This window comes from Anthonomus grandis, chromosome 10 (genome assembly GCF_022605725.1).
Source record: "Anthonomus grandis grandis chromosome 10, icAntGran1.3, whole genome shotgun sequence".
Taxonomy (NCBI): Eukaryota; Metazoa; Arthropoda; class Insecta; order Coleoptera; family Curculionidae; genus Anthonomus; species Anthonomus grandis.
The window spans coordinates 22,902,299-22,911,619 of NC_065555.1; the positions used below are offsets into that span (position 1 = coordinate 22,902,299).

At 31.7% G+C, this 9,321-nt stretch overlaps 1 protein-coding gene and 1 long non-coding RNA gene across 26 annotated transcripts in view; one reads left to right on the forward strand and one right to left on the reverse strand.

Annotated features, from left to right (window-relative positions):
- Positions 1-9,321, reverse strand: part of LOC126741058 (uncharacterized) — a 169,086-nt gene that overhangs the window by 156,445 nt on the left and 3,320 nt on the right. For all 25 annotated transcript variants that reach the window (XM_050447348.1, XM_050447355.1, XM_050447353.1 and 22 more), the window contains exon 2: positions 9,131-9,302. The gene's annotated coding sequence lies outside the window, so the exon portion shown is untranslated. The remainder of the gene's footprint in view (positions 1-9,130; positions 9,303-9,321) is intronic.
- LOC126741065 (uncharacterized) lies at positions 727-2,610 on the forward strand. Its single transcript, XR_007662100.1, has 3 exons — positions 727-1,932; positions 1,992-2,302; positions 2,436-2,610. It is a non-coding gene; the product is annotated as an uncharacterized LOC126741065 (long non-coding RNA).

The window sequence follows — 9,321 nt, forward strand, 5'->3', positions numbered from 1 at the left end:
TTCGCTCGTACTTTGATCAGTTGGGACCAGTAGAAAAGCTTTTGGTCAGAGGAAACTAATTAAAAAGATTGTTTAACAGGTGCTGCCCCGGCAACGCTGTGAGCTTAACGACCATTTGTTTTTACGGTTTTTGGGGTATCATGCTTCTAAGAATCATGATGTGATAAGAGCTCCGCTCTACTCTTTTCATTCAGCCGTCTTCCTTCAAAGATTGGTGATCCAAGTGACAAGCAACTTGTTAAACAGCTGCTCTGAAGATGTTGGATGAGCCATCTGTGTAGATCCTCGAGCAATGAGTTGTGTATTCTCACTATTCACCTTTTCTCTAAATTCTTCCCTTGAAAACCAACCGATGTATTTCATTATAATCTCCTCTTATTCTAGGTCCAATACACCATAATTTGCACTATTTTATTGTTATCATTAGCTTTATCATTAGTTTTCCTGCATTCTATTGAGAGCTTTGATGTTTCTTATTTTTTCGATTCAGGATATGTGTAGTGTTCTCTTATATATTTCGAAAGCTTTAATGCATTTTTCAAGCAAAAAATTGAGAGTCAAATGCAGTCATACAGGAGGATGAAGGTTGGTGAAGACTTCTAGGTCTAGGTCACACCTGATAAAGATGTTTTTTATGGGGATGAGAGTAAGTACGCTGAAATAAATAATAAGACTCTAGCACACACCTATGCATAATATATCAACCCTTTGTAAAAATTCAATAATTTTACCTAAATAAAACATAAATTTTTGGCAAATCATGTTTCATAAAATCCTGCATTGAAATATTTCAAACTGGTTTTGCCATATATCTTTTCTAATATCCTTTATTTTATATTGGCCTTTATATTAAGGTTAATACAATGAAATATGCAAATGATAATCAGAAACGGAATAAGGAATACAATAAACCATTAACGGATTGAATCGGAGCTACAGAAGCCGAGATATTAATGAAACATTGGAAAAAACAAAAGAAAACTTGTTTTTTCCCACTATATCACTTTCTTTTTCTTAAAATGGCTATTGACTAATTTTAATGTAAGCCCTAAACAGATAATTTCTAGTAAAAAAAACCAAAGAAAAACATTTTGTTCGAAAATCGACAGGGAAGGATTAAAAAAGGTTATAACCGATTTGACTCTAAAATGAACAGAAAACCTATTTATTTGCATTTTTCAATTCTCGAAGAAAGTCCGTGTTCAAGATGAACATTTTTTCAAAATATGCTCCCAATTTAATTTTTTTATTGGTTCAAGATCATTCAAAAAATAGTAAAAAAGCTTATTGACAAATTTTTTTACAATTTATGGGAGTGCCACAATAGAAAAGGAAAAGATTAGACCGTATAATAATCTGTGTATTGGGATTGGATAAAAGAATTTTCACGTCGACTGTTCTATTTTCCATTTTCATTTTGAAAGTCAATTAGGTAAATGGAAAGATGAATAGAAGCTAAAATTAAGCTAGTAAAATAAACCATTGAAATAAAATAACCGTCACTTGCTTTAACAACCCCTGCAATGAAATTTATCTACTAAACTTACCCTATGTCGCCCAAACCCTAAATTCAAAAAAAACAATTAGAACTAGGTATATGAATTTTGCTGCCAAAATATTAAATTATATAATTTATCAAACCGACCGTGAAAAAATAAATTTTAGTGCGCCCATGACATGCCAAGCTCAAACAGCAATGCTCAATGACATCTGAATTTGACAAGTCAGTTAAATTCAGATGTCAATGTCAACCCAATAAAACAATAATATAATTCACCTTGAGAAATTATTATTTTTTAACTAATATTTATTGGAAAACTTCAACACAAATTATTTGCTAAATAAAACTGATGAAAATCTCATAACTTCATTCAAGTTCGCATATATTTTGCCTGTGTGGCCTTTGTTTTGTGTACCTAGAATTATTACAAGGTATGATTTGTTTTCATCCTGGTCAACAATTTAACAGCTATGGGACCCATTTGTTGTAGGAGAAGAATTGCATGTTTTAACTGCTGATTAGACTACACAACCAGAAATAAATAAGCTAAATGAAGTATGTTAGGATACCCCAGAGATCATGAAATGTGTTTGATAGGGCTCAGACCCTGCACTTAAGGACATCCATCAAGAAATCATTGAGATTCTACCATATTGATGAAAATGGGAAACCAGAAAGAACTTCCTGTCTTTACTGTTGGTTAGAGTACACAGCCAGAAATAAATAAGCTACAGGAAGTATGTTAGGATTCCCCAGAGATCATGAAATGTGTTTGAAGGGATATGAATCAGCTTTTTTGTTGTGAGTAATACGGAGCAATATTTTAATAAAGTTTTACTTATTACTGGATTGTTTCACCAGAAGATAATTTATATACTTTGTGTTGTCTCAATGAAATATGCATATCTAATTATATATACTTTATTTGTTTCAGATCTTGAATAGGCAAAATGGCACGAGAATCTTCCAACTGGACCCAAAGTCTCTATTTTTGGTTAGAAAATAAAACTTATTTAATGTTTATGTTCCATGACCTGTTTATTGTTTTATTAAATTTTGTCATACAGTTATTTAGTTTTAATAATTAAAGAGAAAATTGATCTATAGTAGTTGTTGTTGTTTTTTTTTTTTTGAAGATTCCATTCCTTAAGGCATAAACCACATTATGCTCTTCTCTGCAGTTATTACCATATGATTGTTATCCATTTCATACACATGTTTAATTTTAAAATTTCATATAATAAATAGTTTTGACAATCTACCCTCATATAAAGCAGATATTATTGGAACAGTTTTCTAAGAGCTACTGTTTATATGTGGCGATCAGTTTAAATTTGTACATACACTTAATCAGAAATATTTCATATACAGTATTTATATCTGAATGTTCTTACATACTTAACTAAAGGAGTGCTTTATTCTTTTGCTTAATCATAATATATCTTGTTTAATCAATGTTTTTAATTTATTTAGAAAGTCATTTCAGATATGTACTTAGGTCATTAATAAGTTACAATGCCTTGCAGAAAAGCAAACATATCTGGTTTCTAAATTGGTACACTGGCTGAAAGGGAGGACAAGAGAACTCCAAAGACTAACCCTTTCAGCACACTTACAAGTATCTTTTAGTTTCTCATAATGCTCTCAGTCAATTAAATATTTATTTATTCAATCAATATATGGGAAACCCCATTGTACAAAAGATTTGGTTACAATATTAAATAAAGTAAAAGATATATAATTAACATAATAAAAGTACTTTCACGAACATAATTAGACAGTCTTCAAAACATATACACAAGAAATAAACACAATAAGAAAACAATAAATTAAAATATTTGACTCAGTTGACCAATAAATCCAGTGAGCTTGCAAATGGATCAAGTTCAGGGTGAGAGTTGAAATAGGCAAGACTAGGACAGATTGGAGAATGTAAAGAATAGTTGGAGTGTTAGATTGGTAAAGCAAACAGTTCATGTCTCCTTAGGGTGCGTGCAGGGACCTTTAAATTAAAGCTGTTGATGAGAGCAGGGCAATCAATAAGCCCATGAATAACCTTATACATAAAGCTGAGGTCACTTTGAATCCTTCTAGATTCCAACGATTGAAGTCCCAATATTGCCTCCATGTCAAGTAGGCTCTCCTGCATATTCAACTCATAGGAACAGTACTGGGTAAACCTCTTTTGGACTCTTTCAAGTTGCGTTTTGTGACAATTATAAAAAGGAGACCAAATGATCGAGGCATACTCTAAATGACTTCTAACCAATGAACAATAAAGTATCTTCAAAGTAGATATAGACATGTCACGACAAGTTTGTAAAACAAAACCTAACATCTGAGAGGCCTTCCCCTCCACAAGATCATAGTGTTCCCCAAATTTGAGCTGAGTATCAAAGACTACTCCTAAATCCTTTATTGAGTCAAGAGAACTAAGTACTATGTTATCAATAGTGTATATATTATTCATTTTATTTTTAAGTCTAGAGAATCCAATTGAGTAGCACTTATTTATACTTAAAGAGAGATCATTCATATTAGCCCACTTTACAAAAAAATATGTTAAATCATTTATAATATTTTCACTAGATTAGCTATTTTACAGTTTGATTTTCCAGTAGAAGAAGAACATGAATACTCACACAATTCTCTTAAATATTCCAAGTTAAAGGAAAAAACATTCAATATTATTTAAATCTTTTTTTTTTTTTGTAAGTAGAAGTCCATTGTTGAAGTGGAGTGGCTATAATATAGTGGGTTGGGAAGACTTTTCTCGACAAATGAAAATGCCAATCTTTTGTCAAGAGGTATGCATTTTGATGAGTTGATGTTTGTTGCATCATCATCAGACTCTAACACTACATAGCTGTAATGTTTACATGAAAAACCAGGAAGTTTTTCTGCCCTTCCCAACCCGCTATATTTTAGGTAGGTAAAATAAATGGGGCCACAGGTAAATAATTAAGTAAAATCATCTTTATTTCAGAAACACTTATGTTACACTTACACATCACTTTATCTGATAGAAAAGAGAGATTTAACAAAAATAGCTGTTCTTTCACCTAATTTAAACATAAACACAATTTATTCATGCCATATACACAAAGGAGCTCACATATGTCACAGAGAAAATCTTTACACTTCTTAATATTATTATTAATCAAAGGATTTAAAGCCTAAAAGTTTTAGATTATAATTACATATATGAGAAATCATCATTTAGAAATTCTTGTATTGAGAAAAAACATTTTTTTAATAAATATTGTTTTATAGTAAATTTATATTGCAGTAAAAAACTTGGTAGGTAACAGTTTAATGGTAGCAGGGAGAGCATTATAGAGTTTGGGACCATAGAAAGAAACCCCACACATACCCTTGTGAATCCTATAAAGATCTGTATATATATATATGTTCTCTATTTCTCGTAAAATGATCATGTACATTTTTGTTTGTGGAGTAATCGCTAATATGTTATTTAATATGTACCAATATATAATTATTATCCATTTCATACACATGTTTAATTTTCATCAAAATTTCATATAATAAATAGTTTTGACAATCTACCCTCATATAAAGCAGATATTATTGGAACAGTTTTCTAAGAACTACTGTTTATATTTGGCGATCAGTTTAAATTTCTACATACACTTAATCTGAAATATTTAGTAGACAGTATTTATACCTGAATGTTCTTACATACTTAACTAAAGGAGTGCATTATTCTTTTGCTTAATCATAATATATCTTGTTTAATCAATGTTTTTAATTTATTTAGAAAGTCTTTTAAGATATGTACTTAGGTCATTAATAAGTTACAATGTCTTGCAGAAAAGTAAACATATCTGGTTTCTAAATTGGTACACTGGCTGAAAGGGAGAACAATAGAATTCCAAAGACTAACCCTTGAAGCACACTTACAAGTATCTTTTAGTTTCTCATAATGCTCTTGGTCAATTAAATATGTTAAATCATTTATAATATTTTCACTAGATTAGCTATTTTACAGTTTTATTTTCCAGTAGTAAAAGAACATGAATACTCACCCAATTCTCTTAAATATTCCAAGTCCATTCTTGAAGTGGAGTGGCTATAATATAGCTGGTTGGGAAGACTTTTCTCCACAAATGAAAATGCCAATCTTTTGTCAAGAGTTATGCATTTTAATGATGTTCACTTATCACCATCAGACTCTAACACTACATAGCTGTAATGTTTACATGAAAAACCAATAAGTTTATAAGTTTTTCTGCCCTTCTAACCCAACCCAACCCGCTATATTATTTCAATCTTTTAGGTAGGAAAAATAAATGGTGACCACAGTTATATAATTAAGTAAAATCATCTTTATTTCCGGAACACTTATGTCACACTTACATATCACTTTATGTGATAGAAAAGAGAGATTTAACAAAAATAGCTGTTCTTTCACCTAATTTAAACATAAACATAATTTATTCATGCCATATACACACAGGTCCTCACATATATCAGAGAAAATCTTTACACTTCTTAATATTATTAATAATCAAAGGATTTAAAGCCTCAAAGTTTTATATTATAATTACATATATGAGAAATCATCTTTTAGAAATTCTTGTATTGAGAAAAAACATTTTTTTAATAGATATTGTTTTATAGTAAATTTATATTGCAGTAAAAAACTTGGTAGGTAACAGTTTAATGGTAGCAGGGAGAGCATTATAGAGTTTGGGACCATAGAAGGAAACCCCACACTTAACCTTGTATATCCTATAAAAATCTGTATATATATGTTCTGTATTTCTTGTGAAATGATCATGTACATTTTTGTTAGTGGAGTAATCGCTAATATGTTGTTAATTATGTATCAAACTGTGTAATATATAAATAATTCTCTGTAAGGAAACTATCTTTGATACCTAAGTAATAAAGAATATTAAACCACAACAATAAGATAAAAAAAAGTCTCTCCAGTTTTAGATTGGTTTTTTCTGCTTCTTTTCACCACCATCTTCCACCTTATCATGAATTCAATACTTGAAACATCTTGCTGCTAGAATCTGCATTCCTCCCATTGGATAGTGCCACAACTGGATGCTATCAACTGCTTCGGTTATCCTCTTAGATTTTTAAAGCCTGCCATCTCGCTGACCTGAGCAGTCAGACTAAGTGGCCTGCTACCAGTCAGAAGCAAAAACATTAAGATACCCTTGTATGGACACTCATTGTTAGATCATACAGATATCTATTTGTTATTCATATTTTACTAGGGACACATAAATGTAGTTGAATTTTCTTTCTTTTAAGGTTACACACACCTCTTGCTTGAAATGCTGACAACTTATAATATATGCAAGGTGTAATATAACATTTACAGCGTCTAGTTAAGCGAAAATTTGCCAATCTTCAACATTTTGGACCTTATTCCAACTTATAAGTGCAATATTTTTTCCTTTTTGGTATTATTATTTATTTACTTAGTACATGACACTCATGACAGAGGTTAGGTTGTCATTGCATTAAAGCTCACATTACATTAAGGCTTACCTTTAAGGCTTGCGTTTTCTTTACAACTTATTCAAATAATAACAATGATCCACAGTTAGATTTTGTGGTAAAATAAATAAATAGTCCACATTAAACCTCCACTCCCGCACCCAAAATGCCATGTATGAGTCCTTTTGTCACATGAAAACACTGTCACAAGAATTATCACGGCTAAAAGAACTTGATTTGATAGAAGATATGCACATAATCGGATTCTACAGAGTCTCTTGAATAATTTCACACCAATTTCAGGAAATTCTGAGCTAATTTAAGCATTTTATCAATAAAAATAAGAAGCAAGTCCGAGCCGATACATCCACGTTGACGTTGACTGCTCACGTTGACGTCATGTCATGTTGTCAAAACCGCCGTAAAACTCGGCATCAAAATCGCGGGTAGACGTCAAAATCGACCATTTTCAGACGATGATTTCGGGTATAAGAAAAGGTTTTTACCTTATGATTTGTACATGGAAAAATAGTATAAAGCCTTAGGAACAGTTTAACATCAATTCTGGACCGATTCCAATCAGTTTTAGTAGTCAAATTTCGATTATAAAAAGGGTCTTATTTTAAGTGGAAACGGGCGAAAATCGCCGGTTTCGCTGCCATGGAGACGCGCACTTGTTGGGTGCTAGACCACATTAGTTTTTATACCCTGATCATCGGGCCCGTAGGGGTACCAATATTCAGCTGACCGATATTTTGGGACCTTTCATGGAAAATTGCATTTTCTTGGAAAATGGTGATATTTGAAACAAAACGGATTTAGTGGATTATAGCCAGATAAATTCCGCGTGTTTGAGGGCAAAAATGGTCTTCGTAGGTGGCATAGCCATTGCGGTATTAGGCCTCAAAGTCAAAAAATAGTGTAGAGCAAAAACTGCTCTGCGTAGATGATTGTAGAGTGTGTCAAAAAATTGCTTTTAAAAGGTTCTTTAAATGCTCCAATTGAATGAAACCTCTAAGTGCCTCCACTAAAAAGTTATTAATATTTGAAAAAAAAAAGTGTGAAAAAGGGTATTTTCAACTGAGGGCTTCTCACCCTGTATAAACGATAGCCTTAAACTTAATACACCGTTTTATTCGGAAAGAACGCAGGTTCAATTAATCCAAATAAATTTTTTTAAAATTTTGCACCATAAAAATTTCACAGAGAAAAAACTAAAAAAAGTCAATTTTTTAAGGTTTTTTTGGTTTTTCTCCTAAACAAAAAATTTTTTTAAAAAAAGTCCTAAATAAAAATTGTAGCTCTCGATAAGGCGCACACATCTTCTGTGAGTCACTGTTTCCGGAAAGATACCGTTAAACCGTCAGAGGGGCTAGAATATCACAAATGTTTGAAACTTTGAGCGTTAAAAAAAAATACTTCCCGTGTGCTGAGAATTACCAAAAAGTATACAGTCCATCTAGAGATGAGGTCTAATCGACCCGTTAAATTTCATAAAATTCAAACAACCGTTGCGACCTGTATCGAAACACGTGGAAAAAATCGAGCAAAAATTTTTTTTTGAGTTTTAAGGCTTCCCCCTCCTAAACAAAAAAACAAATGAAAATTTGTAGATAATAGAGTTGTAGCCTCATATATCTACATTATAAAAATATAAAAATCACTTCTCTACCCTAATTAGAAAAAAAGTTATAAGCACTTTTGTCCGCCGAGTCCCGAGGTCGTGCGAAAACTCCCCAAAAGTAGCGGCCCTCCATAAGAGCTACGCTCTTATAACAAGTACGAGCTTCGCTCGTACTTTGATCAGTTGGGACCAGTAGAAAAGCTTTTGGTCAAAGGAGACTATTTAAAAACTAAAATTTATTACATGATGTTTAACAGGTGCTCCGGCAACGCGGTCAGCAATATGTCTTACAAGTTTTTGTATTTACGGTTTTTGGGGTATCACGCTTCAGAGAATCATGATGTGATAAGAGCTCCGCTCTTATCTCTCTTATCTAAGTATGCTAAAATGCATAATATGACTGCAGCATTTGACGTAAACAGTTATACTAGAGAAACCACAAAAACCAGATTCAAAATTAACTTGACATAAATATAAGAAGGATTTTTAAATAATATTATAGTGAATAGTTAAAAATATACTCTTACCAATCTTCATAGGTCATACAGTTTCAAGGAAATACAGTTAAAATACAATTACTTGCTTTCTGTTTATATTCCTTGTATTATATGCATTACAGTATAAGTTCAATAAACTGGATAATTGGGAGATGTAAATCCTGGCAAGTCATCTTTCCTAGCCAAGGCATAATTTGAATTCCTACAAAAAAAAAATATTT